At 43.0% G+C, this 20,542-nt stretch overlaps 1 protein-coding gene and 1 long non-coding RNA gene across 6 annotated transcripts in view; both read right to left on the bottom strand.

Moving 5' to 3' along the window:
• RUNX2 (RUNX family transcription factor 2) overlaps positions 1 to 20,542 on the bottom strand; it is a 215,829-nt gene that overhangs the window by 118,877 nt on the left and 76,410 nt on the right. The gene's annotated exons all lie outside the window — the stretch shown is intronic.
• On the bottom strand, positions 1,435 to 19,157 carry LOC116441727. Its single transcript, XR_004239222.1, has 3 exons — positions 19,146 to 19,157; positions 7,120 to 7,126; positions 1,435 to 1,779 (listed from the first exon to the last, which is right to left on the bottom strand). It is a non-coding gene; the product is annotated as an uncharacterized LOC116441727 (long non-coding RNA).

The raw sequence follows: 20,542 nt of genomic DNA, 5'->3' as shown, positions 1-20,542 counted from the left end.
ATTGGGTGCCCCACATCAAGTACAAGGAAATGGAAATATGGTTTTAAATTTCAGTGTTGGGTTGTGCTACAAGCACAACGCAGAGACTTTTCTGAGAATGTTTTTTTCAGAGCCACCCTGGGCTGCAGATCTTTTCCCTCAACTAGCCAGATCACAGTATAAAACTTCCAATCCTTCAATCAACAGTGGGTAAAGAATCCAGGGAAAATGAAACTGCTTTCACTCGAAACAATAAAATGTGTATTAAAATATCACCTATCCAATTCTGAATGTAACGTACAGGAATACTGTAAAAACAGGGATGTTAACCAAGACACACAGTGATTAAAGAACATTTTAAAGGGAGAAGGGAGACCACCCTTAAAGCATGGAAATATCCTTTTTGGACAAAGATGCAATCTGGTTGGGGTTTTTTTTTTGCTTTTTTTTTTTTGGGCAACTGTGTCTGATTTTAGTTACAGTAGCTCGTTTATGGAATTAGCAAACATATTACATTTCAGACAAGCAAATCCAATTAAATCAGAAGAAAGCACACACATACTTTTAGCATGCCAATCCGTCTATGGTGTCAGAAAGACACAATTCCAGGCAGCAAGGGGGGTGAAGGAAGGGGAGAAAGTTTTCCACAGGATTGCAGGATTTTTCATAATGTAAAATGCTGATTGCCTTAGATCGAAAAGGTAAATGCAAAGAAAAAATCAGCCAGGGCAATGAGAATAGAGCAGAAATCAGGTATATACCAGCAGCAAACCACAGGGTATGACTGAATGGTGCAGGGGATTGTTTTCTTGATGGTTGGCAAATCTTGGTGCAGCTAGAGGCCATGCACAAGCACCTTCCTGCCCTGGGCACGGGAGCTCTGCAATGGTTAATGGCACACGCTGCGCGTGTGTGGCCCCGAGCAGCGAGGAAACCCAGCAGGAAACATGGTTCTAATCTTTTTCTAGTGGCAATTTCAACATTATGCTACAGATAAACTATGGTAATGTAAATAAAAAAATCCATTTCTCAGTTCCTCGGCTTGGTGCCTGCAACTACCTCAGGTTTCTGCGGGTGGGATGGGCAGAGGACGCTCTGCTGAGGGGCAGAGGTTTTGTCTCAGCTCTTGATGGTGCCCTATACAGGGCAGCCTCCCCTCTGCTTTCCCTTCCATGTTCTATCCCTTTGTGTTGTAAGCTAGCTCTGGGGAATTTTCTCCCATTTCAAGTCTGGGGAACATGGTACTGAAAAATCCCCTCCTAGCCTTGGAGTCACAGAATCACAGAATGGTTTAACTTGGAAGAGACCTTGAAAATCACCTCGTTCCACCCCCTCTGCCATGGGCAGGGACACCTGCTACTAAACCAGGTTGCTCCAAGCCTCGTCCAATATGGTCTTGAACACTTCCAGGGATGGGGCAGCCATAGCTTCTTGGGCAACCTGTGCCAGGGCCTCACTACCTTCTGAGTAAAAAATTTCTTCCTAACATGTAGTCTACATCTCCTCTCTTTCAGTATAAAGCTGTTCTCCCTTGTCCTATCACTATCTGTGTAAAATAATCCCTCTCCCTCTTTTTTATAACCCCCCTTTAAATACTAGGTTGCAGTAAAGTCTCCCTGGAGCCTTCTCTTCTCCAAGATGAACAACTCATCCTGTCCTCACAGCAGAAGTGCTCCAGCCCTCTGAGTGGCCTCCTTTGGACCTGCTCCAACAGGTCCATGGTGTGGACCCCAGAGCTGGATGCAGTATTCGAGGAGGTGTCTCACAAGAGCAGAGTAGGGAGGCAGAATCCCCTCTCACCTACTGCCCAGTCCTCCCCAGGACACAGTTGGGCTACTGGGATCAGAGTCCACACTGTTGGCTCATGTCCAGCTCTTTGTCCACCAGAGTCACACGCCTTACTACAAAGCTATTGCACCTCTGATAAAATTACAGAAGTGTACTGACCATTATCAAACTGCCCTTACTAATACAACCAAATAAGGTTGGTTTGTTAAGCTCAGACTTTCTAGGTCCCACATCTGAGCAAAATGCTCTGACTGAGCCTTTCAACACTGCAAAGAACCACTGAAGACGTCAGCGATGGCATTGTCTTTCTGTGACACACTAAAAAAAGCTACAAATGTATTTTGATCCAAGCTGGATTTAACAATGCTCTCTCCCCCCCAAATCCTCTGTTTTCAAAACAAAACCGAAATTTCAGGCCAACGTTTCCTGTGGTGATCGTTGTGGTTAAACACTATTTGTCAGTTTTTCATGCTTGATAAGGTCTCTCAGCTCTGTGGCGGAAGAATTGCTGTCAACTGAGCTGTGGAAACTGGAGACAGAGGTTTCACCCAGCAGGAATGACCAGATCCAATTCTCCTCTGAGTTTATGGCAAAACTCCCACTTCAAGAGAAGCAAGATTTAGGCTGATACAGCTATTCCAGCTATTGGCCTTTGGTTTTGTGGGGAGAAGGGCAGCAGCTTATGTTATTCACCCAAACAGGAGGAAAATGTTCAAAAGGATAAGAGTGCCGGGGTTTGGCCAGCTGCACCTACTCTTCACACTACACACCACAGATGTCTAAAGTGGATCTTGGGGGAATTACCCATCGTGGTTTTGAGGTTTTAAGGAAGGACAAAAAAAAAAAAAAAAAAAGACAGGAAAAGTGCACTCAAACACTGATTCACTCTATAAATTGATATAACTTTCCGACAGGTTAATTGAAAGTTCAGAGATGCAACCTAGTTTATCAAGATGCAGCTCTGCTTTGAAATCATTTAGCCAAAAAGGTACCCTTCTAACAATAACCATTCTATGAGTCTATGAAATATCACCTTCTTCCTTAAGACAATTCTAGCTCTCCAAAAGCATTACTTATTAATTTTGGAGTATTATGACTTCATGTATTTAGCGCACTTTCTTCCAGTCTGACATAGAGAACTAAGACCAAACCTGCACAGAAACCTACTCAATAGGCAAGACCATGACTATCTAAGGAAATTTAGTCTTAGTTTGGCAAAAAACAAACACCAGTGATGTAAAAACCACAGCAAGAATTGTTGTCCTCACCAATGAATCACATCAGGTAATTTGGGGACTTTGCATGGAAGTCAGAAACTCATCAATCAGATCAAAACGTGCTAATCACATGAAGCAGCAGTGAAAACTCCCCTGTGTAAGGTTGTACTGGCTGGCATTCACTGCCCAACATGAACATGCTGGTGAAAGTACAATGAGATCTCTGACCACAAACGATAACAGCCTTAGCTTTTTGCCATGTCCTGGAGGCAAAACTCTGGAAAATGCCAGTGATCCGTCTGTCTTTTTTATAAATGGCACAGACTGTTGGTTCCTTATCTTGATGGGGATTTCCACTCACCCTGGTTCTTTAAGATGGAACCTCTAAAGCTTTTTTCCCATGCTTGCACACACTGGATGCCTGTTTACCTGAGTACTATATGAAGGTTTGGACTTTCTTGTCTGTGTCAGTGGGAAGAAACTGTATTAAAGACATAGAGTCACAGAATGGTTTGTAGAAGAGACCTTAAAGATCCTCTTGTTCCAATCCCCTGCCATGGGCAGGGACACCTCCCACTATCCCAGGTTGCTCCAAGCCCCATCCAAGCTGGCCTTGGACACTTCCAGGGATGGGGCATCCACAGCTTCTCTGTGCCAGGGCCTCCCCACCCTCATAGGGAAGAATTTCTTCCTACATCACAGAACCACAGAATCACAGAATAATCTGAGTTGGAAGGGACCCACAAGCATCGAGTCCAACTCGTGGCCCTGCACAGGACCACCTCCAAGAGTCACACCATGTGCTAAGAGTATGGTCCAAATGCTTCTGGAACTCTGTAATGAACTACATGGCTCGTAGCAAAATGGGTAATAATTCTGGAAGGCCAAAATCCTCTCAAGAAGGGAAAGGTGTTTATCTGCTCTGTACTGGGGTCTACAGAAAATTATCAGCACAGAAAAAAACAATTTAATGGAACATTTTTTCAACTAATCTTGAAAGGATGGATTTGTTAAATATCAGTCTCTTCCATCAGCACTGCTCAGAATTTATTGGTAGGTTCTAGAGCACTCTAGGTTCTGCTCTGTCCCATGTCTTAGAAATGACTGAACTTAAATCAGTGTGATGAAAATGATCATTCAAAACATGCTGGATTCTTAGCTTTTAATGAATCAGCTAAGAGAGAAACAATTTATCAGCTAGCAGCACAAATAAATAATATTCACACATTCCTTTTCCTGCCTTCTTCTCCATTTGATTCCTTACAAACTAATCCATTTTTTTTCTTCCTCTATTTTATTTTCTGGTGGCTTCCTGCAGAAAACAAACCAACAGAGACCAGAAACACTGCTTCTTTAATGTCTTTCATTCATCTCAATTTTCTTGTCTTCCTCTCATTTACTAACCTTTCACTGCCCTACCCATAAGAGCACTAGACATTTAAGCCTACTTTCTCAAAAATTACAATTTTAGTAATTTGCTGGGCTTCTTTGTGAACTGTAAGCATTTAGAGATGGGAATATGGGGACATTAGTTACTTCTTGGCTGTACCAGGTACTCTTTATGGTTGCACCCTGGCCAACAGATGTGGAGCAGCAGGAGAGAATTCCCCATTTCCACATTTTTGTCTTCAATGTGAAGAAGGTTTTCTACACAATTTGAGTGAACAGGAGGGATGTTCTGGACAGTAACACAGAGAGGAACACACCTGGCATCCCAAATTACTCCCATGTGTTCACTGTTGCTAATGAACGATGAGGTTAGCAAATATGAGGAGCTCCATTTCAGAAATATTTATATAGGCAGCATAGAGAAGTGACAGAAAATTAAGCTATTAATTACAAAAAACAACAAAAAAGGTCACTGCAATACTGTGAGCCACAGTGAAAGGGGATTTCACAGTGACCGCGCTGGTACCTTGCATTTAGAAATGCATCGAGCCAAACTTTTCACAAACAGCTTGACGATTTATTACTGTCTGTAATGTAGAAATGAAGTGGCCAAATACTGGCTAAAAAAAAAAAAAAAATTCTCATTAATGTCAGGCTTCAGGACTCCAGATTAAAACAGCCTGGAGGCTTTCTGCCCTCTAATAGATCTCAATTATTTTCCCCCCGTGAGGGAGAAATGACCAACAAGGCCTTGAAGCAGCAGGTTTATGGCCAGTACACTGTCAACTTTTCCAAGAAAAGCTTCTGTTTTCAGAGATTTCAGACACTGTTGTAGAGCTCACTCAGACTAAAATTTTTCTTTGCCTAACAAACTCTATAAATTTTTAAATAACGCTTTAAAAAATAAATCTTGTTTAGGCACTCAGCTAATGGGAAATTACTTTTTTGGAGCTCACTTTCCATTCCCAAAGCAGAAGCCGATCTCAGCAAGATGTTTAATGGAAACCTGGTCAGTGTCCACTCCACAGTCCCAGCTATCCATCACACAGCTCGGATGTTCCCTCAGCCTGGGGGGGTAGCAGTCCAGCACAGTCAGGGCTGTGTTCACGTGGCCTCTCCAGGCTGCAGCTGTGCCAGCTGCTGGGGTTATCACACCCTGCCTCTAACTCACTCATCCTCCACCACAGCTACTGCTGATTTGGAGCAGGACTCTGCTAAGCCAGCTCATTTTGACTGATGCTGATTAGAGGAGCACTGGGGAATGGTATGATACCGATGAGAAGAGCTCTGGGGACTGTTGTCCTCCACAGACAGCACAGCTGTGGCTGGAAGGGAACACCCAAGCAGCCCTCAGGTCCCCCAGCCCCAGGGATTCCTCCTGCCTGAGGCTGGGCAAGGCAGAGGAATCCTCTGCCCCAGCACAGATTTATTGTCACACCAATCTACAGGGCTCATAAATTTCCCAATTTTCCTGGAGACCTGAAGTGGGGACTCTGAGGCACTTATGGCAGATGCCTCTTCCATGACACCCTCTGCCTTTCCTGTTGTATCTGCAGTAGGTTCCAATGTCAGCTTCTCCCACTGGGCATGGCCTTGACAAATCCTGAATGCAAAGTCCACCTGAGCTCAGGAAGGAGCTGGCCTACCGTCCTGTCTTTTTTCCTCCCTTACAAACTTCTCATCTTAATCCACAGGAAAAAGTTGGGAGATTCCCCATGGACGTGCATGTTTATAACCAACCATGGACCGCCCATATTTACATATAATAAGAACCAAATGTCATTAGGGACACCAAGAATCACTACAGGGACAGACACCACCTGCTAGACGACCACAGAGTAGAGGAAATACCCTGAGGATTATGAGTTAAGGAACTGGAAATCCTGACTGTTCAAAGGGGCTGCAGAAAGGGCAGAAAGCCATGGTAGGGGGCCTGGAACTAGATACCTTTAAGGTTGCTTCCAACCCAAACAATCCCATGAATGGAAATTCTAAGTGGAAAACCCAAACTCACTACTTTCTCAAATCCCTTGTCTAAGGAGGTCATAAGGAAGAACAGCTTAAAGGTATGTTGCTATAAATCCAGAGGTACAAGTTTAGATAACTCACTCGGAGGTGAAACAACTGAATGAGTTCTCATTCACACCAGAAGTCAGGATCCAGGCCCACAGTCTGCCCTCACACACAGAGCTCATGATCCTGCTTGTTGCCTATGCCCTGGAGAAGTGTTGCAACTTCACCCTCCTTAGCAAGCAAAAGAGGCCACAGGGGATTTAAAAGCAATTTTCTTAAATCAGCTCTAGGTTGTTCTATACTAAATATTATAGTCTGTGGGAATTATGGAGTTGAAGGTAACCAAATGCAAGCTATTTTTCTGTATCCAGAATATCTAAGCAGTAAAGACTGGTAAAATTTAGATTCTAAAATACCTGTCAAAGTGTCTCTAAAAAAGCTCTCCCCAACCAGACTGAGAAATAAAATAATTTCTGTTTCAAATGAGACCCTCAAAACTCCCTTATCTGTGAGGAACAGTGTTGTGGGCTGCATAGAGAACTAACAAACTGCGTTTATGCAAACAACAAACCCAGGGATTAAGGGGATTCAGCAGGTATGGTAATATAGGTCTAAAAATGTCAATTTTTGCTTGGCAATTGCCAGTATAGGACCGTACAGACACACAGCCACTTCCCAGGGTGGAGTGGGTTACCAGGTCCTGATCCTGGATGCTGAAGATCTGCACATGTACTCCCTGCCTTGGTGAACGTGCAGTGATTCTACTTATCTTAAGCCTCTTTTATTGAGGGCTAAGCTAAATCAAATCAACTTACATTTAGGGGGGGGCCAAGAACACCTACCAGGCAGCTGCTATAGCTCAGCCGACACGGGAACATAGACATCCCCTGTAACTTGATCGTGCAACTAAGCCCTGAAATTTTCTTGGTATGGACGCAACTGGAAGCTGAAATTAAGTGCAATTTCAGGTCTACCTTCTTGAAGAGTGAAGTGGGGCACAGGTCTAGTGTTAACACTTCACAGTAGGGCAAATTCCATGCATACATACCAAAGCTATAATGATTCTGTAAGTTAAATATAATATAAACAGCTTTGTTTGTGTTGAAATATTTGAACATCTATCTACAGGGTTGAGAGTCTGAATAAAAGAAGCACACTACTGCACAGGAATGAAAGGATGATAATCATGGAATGGACAACAAAAACAGGTGACAGGCTGTTTCATAAGCACGCTGTACTATTATGTATGTATGTGCATATGTAGGCAAATAACATAATAAAAGAAAATGCAAAAAACTATAAAACACCATTAAGAAAAATTTAAATGTTAAAAGTCTGTCTCATTGAATAAGTGAGACTGTGGTTGGAAGTACAGCAAGAGACATTTATACTAGTCTTCAACATTTCAACTCTCTTTGCAACACAAAAACCAGGAAAAAATGGTGCTCTCATGAAAAGGACAAATTCAAACTGCAGAGAGTGCTCCTCCCCATCAGGCTGGGTATTCATTATTATTTCACATATGCTGTGTCTAAAAAGATATAAAAATATGTCAGGGTGGTGTGCATCCTTTTAATTCTGCATATACTCAGCTTGTTGTTCCATCAAGCTCTGGATCAAAGGTTTTCTTTATGTGCAGGTGTGAAAGGTGTGTACAAATGAAGGAGTATCTCCCTGGCTATTCAGTCTGTAGGAGTACATGAAAGAACCCAATTATGACAACCCAGGTGATTCATTTTTACTCTCAACCAGGATTCCTGGGCCACAGAGCTGCTTCTTCCCTCTTTGAACGCCCAAGACTCACAATGACTTCTGCAGGGTGCAAGTGATCTGTTTAAATTTACGAATTTTTTCATTTCAGGTGGGGAAATTGCCTTCTGCAACAGTGTGAGGTTTGCCAAGGTCCATGCCCTCCCAGCTCCATATGGCAAAGACTTCAGGCAGATATTCTGGCCCGTAGTCTCAAGGCTGGGGTTAAACAAGCAGTTTGTTCCCCTCTTACATAAGCACCGAAAGACAATACTACATTCGAGCTCATAAAAATATTTTAATTGGTGATGATTTCCAGACAACTATGTCAAAATTAACTCAGAGTTGATGCCCACTTGCTAAAATTTCATTCATCTGGGTTCAAATTATTTGCTTAAAAGAAGAAACATTTCCTTTTATACACACTTTGGTTTCAACCTCCAAAACCATTGCTAGAAATTAGTCCCAACCACCCAGTCAGCTGCCTCAGAAACCAAGCTCAAATGCATCACTTTAATGACATCAATAACAAATACACAACTTTAAACCCTATTGTGAACAGTGGCATACCAAGAAGCATGTGTAGCTGTCATCTCGTTAGTCACTAGAAAAACACCAATGAAACCAAAAGAGCCTAACCGTGACAAATTATTCAAGAGTTTAACCTGAGACATTAATGAGTGCTAAATAGCTTGTTTTCATGCTTGCTTAAGGAGATTTGTTTAAAATCCCACCAACCTCCCCTGAATGTTGCTTGGTGAAGCCATTCATTCTTGTCAAGCTGGTTTTCCTATTCCAGCTAAAACAGCAGGTTGCAAATGTTTGGTTAAGGATGGCTGCCTTCCCCACCCCTCAAGACACGCGTGCGCCAAGGCAGCCGCACCGGCTGTGGAGCTTCCTCCCCTTGGCTGCACAAAAGCAGCTGATTCATTTCCCCAAAGTCACAAAACTTTCAGTTGATAAAAGCTTGTGCACCTGAGCACTGTCATTTGACAGTCAGTGGTATGAGACAAATGCAAAAAGAATATCTATCCATCCAGGAGTTTCAACTTTCCAGACTTTCTGTCTTGTCTGGTTTTCACCTCTCCAGGCTGTAAAGCTCCTAAGGAGGCACTACAAGAGCCCGGTACCTGCCATTCTCTGAAAGCAGCACCAGGTATTTAACTCAGATTAAGGCTGATTTAATGGCAGATTTGCTCCTGCAAGCCACCTTTACCTCCAGCAATGCCTTCAAGGAGTTCAAGGAATTAAGATCTGGAGCCTAAGAAAACTACATTGTTTGCAATGCGGAGCAGCAGCGTATGATGAGAACTCACAGCTAACAGAAGAGGAAAAACAAAACCCATTTCTTCCCATCTAAGAAATGAAAAATATATATGTAAAGATGTTTCCATTTATGAAAGGAAAGTGAAGCTTTCTGACTCATATTGTGATGTACTTTGGATGGGAATATGCCTTAAAAACACAGCTTGAGTAAACAAACACCTTGCTCTTCACCATGTTCTCATATTCATGTCATTCCTAGAGTAGGGTAGTGTCATTATTCATATTTCACACAGAACTGAGGCCAAGAGAAAGAGGTACCCAGTTTCCTCTGATATCAGCAAGTTTGGAAGGATTTTCAAATGCACTAACGTCACAAAGACATCAGAGATGACAGATGACAGACCTAAAGGACTCACATCCAAATGTGTCAGCCACTGAACCACCCTGCCTTACTCATGTGGCCAGGGAGAGCTGGTCTTCCAAATTTCCTGACATGAGCTTAAGGGATAGAAAAATAGCAAAGGGTAGGATCATTTTTTTCTTTTTAAAAAGAAACATTTATTCTAACAAAGAGTCTTTATGCTGATGGTTCAAATATGCTAACATTGCATTTTGCTACATACAGCCTAAATCATCATTCCAACAAGACCTGAGCAGGCTTCCAAAACAGGAGCAGTCTCAGATGCACTCCAAAAGAGTGTGTTGTGCTCCAATGTAAAACTGTTCTTCAGTCCATATGGGAGATCTCAAGCATTTGCTGAGTCTGGCTTTACATTTAATCGAATTTATGTTGGAGAAATCCTTTTATGTTGACCAGTGCGACTTTTATGCCAATTTTTTTTTTTTTTTATTTTGAAATTTGGGCCAAATTTCCCTTTCCTCTTTGAAGAGATGACCAAGTAGACACAATTGTTCCATGTTGCATATGGGCCCTAAAACCTAATCTCTCCCCAAACTTGTATCCTTATAGAAATGTAAAGCCTTCCCATAGCTATGAGTTGTTCTGCATACTGAACGTCAATTAAGTGAGGGATTTTGGAATTTTTTTAAGAACTCGTAAAGTTGGGTAATTTTCAGCGTGGATTCTGGAACCGAAGCTCAGGACACGCTGAACTAATTTTAAAATGTAAATGTAAAAAAGATACGACCCATAAGTGACAAATTAAAGGGGGAACTTGAGCGGCTTTCAGAGCACACTGCCCTCCACCACTGAGAGCTTGCACAGCCCAGCTACTCCGGGCTCAGCGTCTTCTGGCAGCATCAGACAATAAAAAACGCATAAACTCGCGGCACAGGGTAAAGCTACTGTGTCTGACATAGCAGCAACACAGGGGCCCAGGGAGGTGACTGAACCCTGGCTCCCAGCTGCATCAATCCCTGTTTTAATCACCCTCCTGACAGCGCTTCTCTTTCAGCTCTCAAGCTGCTTGGCTTCCAAGGATGGGAACACCGTGAGAGTAAAAGACATGGGGAAAAGCTTAAATGAAGTTGTAGTAGTGAGGGGAATAAAACTGACTGTGAAAGTGCCTTTTGCTCAGCATTCAAATCTGTCTCCAAAGAAAATTTGTTTTAACTTAATAAAAACCCAGAACACTCATCACTGAGTCCCATTCCAGCAAATGGTTAAGGAGTCAACAAGGAAAACACTCCGTGCAGCCCCATTTCAGGGGGCAGATTCAAATAAGAGAGTGTGTGTTTCACAGAGGAGGGAAAGATTTCTGTGCAGGAGCACATCTCAGGTATAACTTGCAAGACTGCCAACAGTGTTCTGAGCAGCTTTCAAACCTGTTCAAACTTTGGTTGCTGGTTTTAAATGGACCCAACACCTTGGGTCAAGCATTGGAACAGGATGCCCAGGAAAGTGGTGAGATCACCGTTCCTGGAAGCGTTCGAAAAACATATGGACATGGCACTTGGGGACATAGCTTGGGGGTGGGCCTAGCAGTGCTGGGTTAACCATTGGACTTCATAATCTTAGAGGTCTTTTCCAATTTTAATGATTCTGTGATTCTTCAGCAGCTCTGAGTCATGTAAAAGAGGAGAAGGTAACAAGAAGTAAGTGTTTTTTCGCTGGCTGACATCAGACTACCTGAACTCCCCCAGACAGTGCCCCTGTGTCACCTTCACCCAGTCCATTTTTGCAGAAGGACCAGTAATTCGTCCTGGATTTTACAGGGCTCCATACCCTTGCCAGGAGGTTCTTAGGATACTGAAGAGCCTTTCTTCCCATTTCCACAGTCAGTGACTCCAGCTGCAGCTCAGCAATGCGATTAGGTCTGGATTGTACCCACCATGAGGCTTGGATGATGCCTGGCACAGGCTGTGGCTGCCTCTCTCCTGAGCTGAAGGGGACTCAGGCAGGGTGCAAAGCCAACCCAGGGAGCTTTCAGAGTAGAGTTTGGGGAGGTTTTATCAATGCTTATTTCCTGTGGTTGTGGTTCCTAACACTTGGGGGTGTTTTGCCTAAAAATACTCCTTTTCAGCAGCAGCACTGCCCTCACTGGCTTTCTCAGTGAGGCAAAGGGGCACCAAGGTGCAGGAGGGTTGGGAGTGAGGAGGCTCTTCACCGTGAGCATGTTGAAGAGTCCCAAAATACAGCCCAAACCCCTCTAGGCTCACACCCCATGTGTGTGTGTGTGTGTTACAGCCTGCAGTTCCTGTGCAGACTGTGCCAATTCAGTTGGAGAGTACGCACCCCAAATTACCCCTCTGGAGAGGCTGAGGGTGGGGAAGCAGAGCCCTGCCAAGTGCTGGTGCCCGGGGCCACGCTGCCTTCTAACCCACAACGCCTCCAGAGGCCCTGCCGGCTGCTGTAGTCCCAGTTTCATCTTCTACAAATGTTGTTGCCTCCTCCAGCACGTCCCCAGTGCACAGGCAGGAATCACATCCTGCTCTCCAGGGCTGCTGGAGATGGCACCTCACTCATCCCCTGCCTGTCACCAACCTGGCCTGTTGACTCCAGAGCTGCCCACGAGGAGCCCCTGCCAGCTGCCGACCTAATTTCCTATGCAGGATTTCTACTGAAGCTCGTGGATTATTTTTCAATTCAAATTAGTAACACATTAGATCAAATATGTTAGAGTTGGAGCTGGTAGAACAGCCTATCATTCCAGTTACCCAACACTTCCCATTACAAAACCCAATTTTCAGTTGCTCCCAACTTCACTGAACTTTGACTATTTGTGTTCCATTTTTCTTGCATGAGCATGGAACATGCTTCTTCAATTTCAACCAAAATGCTGTGACATTCCTGGAAATGAGTTAGCTCAGGGAAAACGTAGCACCTCGAAAAACATTTTTGGCAATCTTTTCTTGAAGGAGCTTTTTTGTCACTCTATTTTGGAGTGGAGTTCTGAAACTTGGCTCAGCAGATTGGCTCTTTTTTCCAGAACCCCCATGGAAATCCATCCAGACTTGGTAAAATTATGCAACTTGGAAAACTAAAATTTCATCGAATAAAAATTCCTTAGATTTTATCAGTTAAAAGCTTTGTTTACAGCTTGGCAAAGGTAGCTGATGGCTGACCCAGATTTATGCTTCTGCCACACAGTTTTTTGTAGTGACTACAGTTAAGTTGCTTAAAACAAGGTGTTCTTAGATCATACTCTCTGTGTGAAAAATAAGAGTGAGTGGGTGTATTCCATCCCACGGGATATTGCTGCCCTATGGATAAACTAGCACATGCTGCTACAGTAAAGGACTTTTTCTGTCTCTCACACACAACAGGCATGGGTTAAAGCCACACTGACAATCCACTGGCATGTCCCACTTCCGAGTGCTCAGATGTGGACTTTTCCTACTGTAATTTTCGTCTGAAGCATATGCATAAAGTAAGACCCAGAGCTAGAGGTACCTGTTCTATAATTAAAAAAAAATCTATTTGTTTTATGTCAAAAAAGTTATTATTTATCTGATGTGTAAGTACCCCTTTGTCACATACCTTAAATCTACTGGTTATTCCCTTTTACAACAAGTCACCAGAGAAAAACAGCTCTCATTTTAATTTGCATGGCATGTATGCAGTTAGTGAGGTGTTTACTTTGCATCCCACATGGATGTAAACACAGTTCCCAAAAAACTTCCTTCATCTTTGAGCTGAGACTAAGGAACAGTCACTGTTATCTGGATTTTGGAAGCACCAAGTCCTTCCTGCTCTCTCCTGTAATAAAGACAATCTCTACAAGCCAACTGCTATCAAGTTTCTCTTTTGCTGCCATCTTTCAGGAATAGAAAATAATAATAAGAGTGAAACTAATAACACAGATCAGTAAGCCTGAACAGATGCAAAGCACAGACCCTGCCTAAATACTGAGCTGGAGTATCCTTGGTGTGCTGCAGTTCTGCTGCCCTGATTCCCAGGGAAGTTTATGGCTGTGTTCACACCGCGGGCAATGAATATTGCTGTGTGAGCTTTCTTCAGGGCACTCACAGACATACCCTGGGCTCACCCCTGCACAGCAGAAGATAAAGGCTAATTAAACTGTCTGACTCTGCCGTGAAGCTGATGAGGATCACGTATAAGAGCCAGACTGCTGCTGAGCTGCAGGGAACACAGATTTTGGGAGAGCCCATCAGCATGGGGAATGATGTTTTAAAGCAGGGCAGACACTTCTGCACTGAGTGCCTGGAGTTTTAACCAAGCAGGCACAGAAGTGGAAAACATAAAAGTTATAAACCACACAGTGGTTATTTATGTCTAACAAGGAGGGGTTCAACAACACCCTAAACTGTAATGAGTTTTGGAGAGCAGTCCTTCAGTGTGGCTGTTGAGAAAGCAGGCACTAAGCTCCCTTTTAAAAGGTTTAAATAACAATAAAAAAAGGAGTATGAAGAAGTTCTTCAGAGCTGTGTGCTACTGCAGTTGCTGGTAAGCCAGGTAGTTTGCTTAAACCCAGCTCAAGCACCTGCAGAGCACCCAGTGCCAGTCCCGTGGTCTGGGCTGCCTCGTGTCCCCTCTCCCCCACACCCCCACTGACACCTACAGAGGCTTAGGGTGGGATAAACCAGCTTCTAACTCACACTTACATTTCCTTCCTTGACCACAGTGGACAGGAGGTGAGTCATTGAGACACAACATCAAGCTTTCAGGCAGCTATAGTTAAGGAGAACCAATCCACCCAGCATCTCTGAAAATGTTACCCATATGTCCCTTTACAAAAAGAATTTTCATTTGGACTGCTTAGCTGATGAAGTGAAACACTGAATTATTTACATTCACAGCTCTATTGCTGAACCCTCTTCTGTAGTCAACACTTCTGTCTACAGAGGTGATGATTTTACTGCAGCACTGGTTTTACAAACTATTGTTCAAAGACATCAAAAATGGCCAAAAGTGTGAGGGGACCCATAGCCCAGATCATCATAGCCAAAAAGTGTCCAATGTGAAAGAAAAAATCTTTTCCACCAGTCTAGAGTCTATGGTGATAAGAGACCCGAGGAATGAAAAACTAAATTATTGAATTAAATTATTCTTGATTTAATCGGTATCCTAGAAATGTGGAACCAACTCTATTAAACTTCACATGTCTACAGTGCTTTATAAATTCACTAGATAACTGAATTAATTGAAGCATGTTGTTTTATAAGAATCTGAAACTGGGTCCTTGATTACATATGTACACATGCAAAAAACCCCCAAAAAGTATTCCACGTGTAATTCCCTCTGTACTGCTAACCTGTGGCTAGTATCACACATTTTGCATTGTATTTCCAGGTCTCTATTCCTTTCCAGCTTCCATAATGCTGAGAAACACAGGCCTGAATTTCCAAACCACCAAAAATGATTGTGAACACCATCCCTTTTCAATTAATATTCTCTGGAATTTAGTACAATCTCCTTTTTATTACAATCATTTAAAATTGGGTTTCTTTGCAAATCTAATCTGTGATTTAACATATAGAAACAAAAACAGGCCTGGGACTGTAATGATGCCTGCATGTGCCTGCTTCTTTCCAAGAAAAAGCTGCACCAATGTGAAACTGCTGTATATAATTGTCTACTTGTCTCATGATATCTGAAGTGATCCTCTGGAATAAAATGACTTAGATCCCTGTGACTAGCAAATTAAAGTAGAGATACAAGAGCTGGACTCATCCGTTTCTTCCCCAGCACATTTCTGTGGTGCTTCAGAGGTGGTGATTTTCCTGTTGAGCTCTAAGAGCAATGAAACAAAACACCCCCAAGTGCCTCTGACTGCACTGACACTGAAGACCATGTCTACTGCTGCAGGAATGCAAGAATGAGAAAGTGCATGAGGATTTAAGGAAGCAGACAACTAATTGGCATTACTCACATGGATTACAGACAGGCAGGAAGCAGATTCTGCACTTGTAAGCACCCTGATTAATACCTCCTTTGGCACCCTGAATTTAAACGAGCAGGGCTACTAAAGAAGCAGGGCATTATGAAGTGGGAGTAAAGTTCACAAAATGCAGTGGGAGAGTTTGAAGAGGGATGGAAGCATTAAACATTTATGCTGGCAATAATCAGGTGAAAGGGTTTGTCTTCCCACGCTGTGGGAAAGATTACATCTCAGAACCACAGGAGAATGGGCAGCATGTTAAGTTTGGATAAGGGAGGAACAATTAATACGTTCTGTCGTGAAGAAGAAACATTGGAATCATGAAGTACTTCCCAGTGTTAGGAAAATCTTCAAATGTGTTCCCCGATATACTTCACCTTTAGGCGATACCTGTAAAGTGTATTGTCACCTTTGTAATGTTTCTTATGTAGCTGCAACTGCAGTGTGAGAATCTTACTTTGCCTACAGCTAAATAACCTGAGTTTTAATCTCAGCAGTTCACACAACCCAAGCTGAGTGGGGTCTGAGCAGTACCTGACTGCTGAAATCCTGCAGGAGGTGATAATGATGCCTTAGTAGATAGCATCATTTTTAAGGTATGTGTACACTGCACTCATTATGGCAGCTGTAGAGACACTTCAAAGTCAGCTTTAAACAATTCCTTACACTGTCAGAAAAGCAGCAGGAACTGTTCACCGTTCAACACCAGATAAAGCCCCCACCCAAGAAGGTGAGTGAACACTGGGTTAATCCAACGCTGAGCTCCTGCTCCCTGTGATTGCACCCTGGACTACCTGTTTTACACCTAACTCGGGCTGTCTGAGCTTCACAGCAGGCTTAATACACTTTGGGACTATAATATCTCCTAATCTCATCTGATTCCAGCCATCTCAAAACCAGGGTGCCTAGTCTAGGCTAGTCATCAAGCCTCCATTTAGTATCAATGGAAAGGGATGAGAGTCCAAAGGGCACTTCATTGCTCTCTAAGATAAGCATTAACATATGAATCACTCTCTGCAAGGGCCTGTGTCTCTTCATTCACTTCAGAGGAAACCTACTCTACATGTCTAATTTTTGGAGAGCTGAAAGCCACCTTCAGCCCACAGTGAGCCACTATTGTGCTGAGTAAGCTGGTCTACTGTAGATGAGATTTATAAAAGGGGATCTGAGAAAATACAGGCAATAAGGAACCCAGTTCTTCATCTGAGAAGGATTCTGGTGTCCCAAACATACTGCAGCATGAGATCATTACTCAGTTTCTTTCCCTGAAGTTTCAATTAAGTATGATATTCATCCTCATTTCCTCTTCTGCATTCCTTGTCTGGTTAAATCAGCATCTGTGTTTCACGTCTGGGATGACCACATTTCAGAGGAGAATGAATTTTATATGGGGAATAAAAAATAAATTTTATAAAAACTTTAATCAGAAATTTGGAATAGACAGTAAGCAAGTGCAACCTAAGTACTTCACTTACACTATTCTGATGCAGTGTCTCCCAAATATATTCATTCTGGTCCCTATTTCCCAAACCACTTTGGAAAGTAAAGGGAGAGGTGTAAGAGGTGATACACTGAAGATTGAGAAAAAAATGCTGAATGCATTTCAAAAGTGACAATAACCAAGAGTTCTCTTGGGAGAAAACTATGGAACAAAATCATCTGTGGAAAGCTACTCTTATGGCCTTTTTAAATACCATCTTCCTCCACAGTACCTACATGGAGTAGAGTCACAGAGTTACAAGTCACTGCCCCTGGAGGTGTTTAAGGAAAGACTGGACGTGGCACTCAGTGCCATGGTCTGGCTAACATGGACCTGGTTGCTCATAGGCTGGACTCAATGATCTCAGAGGTCTTTCCCAACATAATTGACTCTGTGACTGTGAAATGGTCACCCCTTTTCCTCTCCTAATCAAGCCCTGTGGGGATACAGAATGAAATCACTTCCACTGTTACTTCATTTGTTTGGTTATAGCCCCTTTTCCCCATCTGTATATTAAATGGAGACTATGAGCTATTCAGGGCAAAACTGTCTTATCATACAACTAAGCAACATAACTACATAGAGGGGCCATGATTTTATTTGTAGCTTGGAGGGACACTTTGAATACAAAGAGCAATAGCTGCAATATGAAAGAATCACTGTGATGGTCAAATTACATGCCAAATGTACTAGGAATAGATTTGCTTGGAAGCAAGTATTCCCTCTACAATGGCATGGAAACAATCTGTTCTGTTGACAAATACAAAGCAAGACTGCACTGCTGTTGGTGAGGACATCTTATGGAATAGTCTTATGCTCAGACTTGTGCATCTGCTTTACATAATCTCATCACCGTAACAGTGAATACATGGTCACTTTGTCACCTCTCTAGGCAGCAGTGTCCTCCTATGCAGAGAGCCCAGTGTTGTCACACAGGTTGCTGAGATTTCAGAACTACAGTGCATGATTTCAAACCATTAGCGAACTCAGTAGTTTTGCTTTTGATTCACTCTACGCACTACATCAATAGAAAAAAAGTCATAAACACCAGAAATGATTTTGTCTCACAGTCTGCTTCTCAGACAATGAGATTTTATGCATGAGCCCCTCTCTAGCCACAGTGGAAGAAATAAGAACTGACTGGTCCTTGAGATGCAACTACCACCCCAAGAGCCCCAGGTCACCTTGCCACAGCAGCATGCGTCATAGAATCAGAGAATCATGGAATCAGAGAATCATAGAATAGTTTGGGTTAGAGAGGACCTTAAAGATCATCTGGTTCCAATCCCCCTGCCATGGGCAGAGAGACTTTCCAGTATCCACTTTCCACTGGTTCCTCCAAGCCCCATCCAAGCTGGCCTTGAACACTTCCAGGGCTGCAGCAGCCACAGCTTCTCTGGACAACCTGTGCCTGTGCCTCACTACTGGTTGAAGTAACCGTAAGGAGCCCTGCTCTGTGGGTTGCACACTCATCTCAAAAGTAAACCTAAACCACTGGCATATGAAATGTCTGTCACCTTTGGTGGGAAACACTTGAATCATCCCACCAGCTTCTTACAATCTCCGGGAACGCTCAGGAGCTCCAGTCCCCAACTAGGACAGTTCTGTGAAATTACACATTTGTAAAAAATAAACCAGCAGCAAATGATGGTGAGTGAAACTGTGTCGTGACTTTTATGCTGCAGTAAGGACCTGGTGTTGTACCACTGGAAATAGAAACACTGCAACTCCTTACTGGGGACCTGGTGATAAGGAAGTCAGGTCTCAGCCTGTAAATGGACTGTGTTCATGCTGAAATACACTAATGATGATCACAGAAAAGAACCTAAACCTCATGGCATGGCCCTGCTGAACATTTCTCTGGCTGTACAATCACATTTTGCCTCGTTTCTTACAAAGGAGCATTAGAGTGCATATATTAAACACTACAAAGTCATTTAGAGCAACTTTGGAAACCCAGACTGCCCACTCTGCCTTCCTCTGCTCCCACAGTAGCTGGGATAAATCCGGACCTACCCAGCCAACCTCAGTAGAGATCTGTCACTCTGAAAGACACCAGAGAGAGCCACAGATTTTCTAACTTTGGTTTGGATGAAACCCCAAGACTCGCTCATCACATCTCGGGGTATTTAGCATTGACTTTAATGAAAAACCTCCCCGTGCCAAACCACATGCAGATGCAAACTGACGCCTTCGGTGTCTGCAACGCATCGCCCGAAAAAGCTGCGTTGCTCCGTTCAGTCAGAGCTGGATGCACGAAGTAGGGACCTGCCTGTAAAATTTCCTCTTGTTCTGCAAAGTCCCTCTCTCTCTCTCTCTCCGCACTGCCCCAATTTACCACAGTGAAAAAAAACCCCACAGTCAAACAAATATATTCTTGGGAAGGAAGGGGGGCTGGTAGAGTGGTTTTTGAAGGCAGGCCAGAGACTATTCAAAACGGGGGACACACATAGTGGTTTAACTGCTGTGATAATTCTGCATAAAGAGATGTTAAGGCTCTAGCTCCTTGCTGTAGCATGCCATGTGTCCCTGAATAAAATTACTGCCATGCAGGCTGTTAGCAGAGGAATGCGTAAACAGACAATGTATCCTTGCATCAGTTCCACAAAATGTTGCACAACACAAATGCCTCTCGATGTGTCATTTCCTGCTTGGCCACCAGCCCAGCTCCTGACAGGCAGTCAACAAAAAAAAAAAAAAAAAAAAAAAAAAAAAGAAAATAAAAAAACAAAAAAAATAAAAAAATAAAAAAAAGAAAAATGAATAAAAAAGAAAAAAGAAAAAAAAAGAAAGAAAAGGAAAAAAAAAAAAGAAGAAGAAAAAAGAAAAGTTAAAAAAGGAAGGCAAACTGAAAGATTTAAAGCTGTTCTACTCCAAAGCACATTCCACTCGACTCAGACTTATCCCTCCACCCTCTCTGCCTTTGAAAGAAAAGAGGGAGAACTTCCTAAAAACTGTTATGGTTTTAAGTCAAGGAATCTCAAAAATCTCAATCACTTATCTGTGTTTTATAAGCCAGGTCGGCCAAACAGTTAATGTGGGGGCTGAGCAGAACCCCTGGCTGGCTCTCGCTGCCTTCCGCAGCGTGCACAGACAAAAAGGCGATGTGATGTTTGCTCATACCTTTCATCACGTGTGCACCTTGCAAGCTGTGGCAGCAGAGAAACGCTCGGGAGCTGAATGAGACAGAGCAGTTTTCTCCCCCTGAAAAGCTTCAGCTCAAAGCTCAGAGCTGCTTTTCCATTCACACTAATAAAGAAAGTTGGGGTCCTTGACTTTGGAGCCTGCCTTTGACTAGAGACAAACTAAAGTTTTTGGAAGTCAGGAAAAATATAAAAATATATAGACTTCTCCTCCCT

Source organism: Corvus moneduloides, chromosome 3, assembly GCF_009650955.1.
Source record: "Corvus moneduloides isolate bCorMon1 chromosome 3, bCorMon1.pri, whole genome shotgun sequence".
Classification (NCBI taxonomy): Eukaryota; Metazoa; Chordata; class Aves; order Passeriformes; family Corvidae; genus Corvus; species Corvus moneduloides.
Note: the sequence above shows the minus strand (reverse complement) of the source record. Positions and strands in the feature narration are given on the sequence as shown.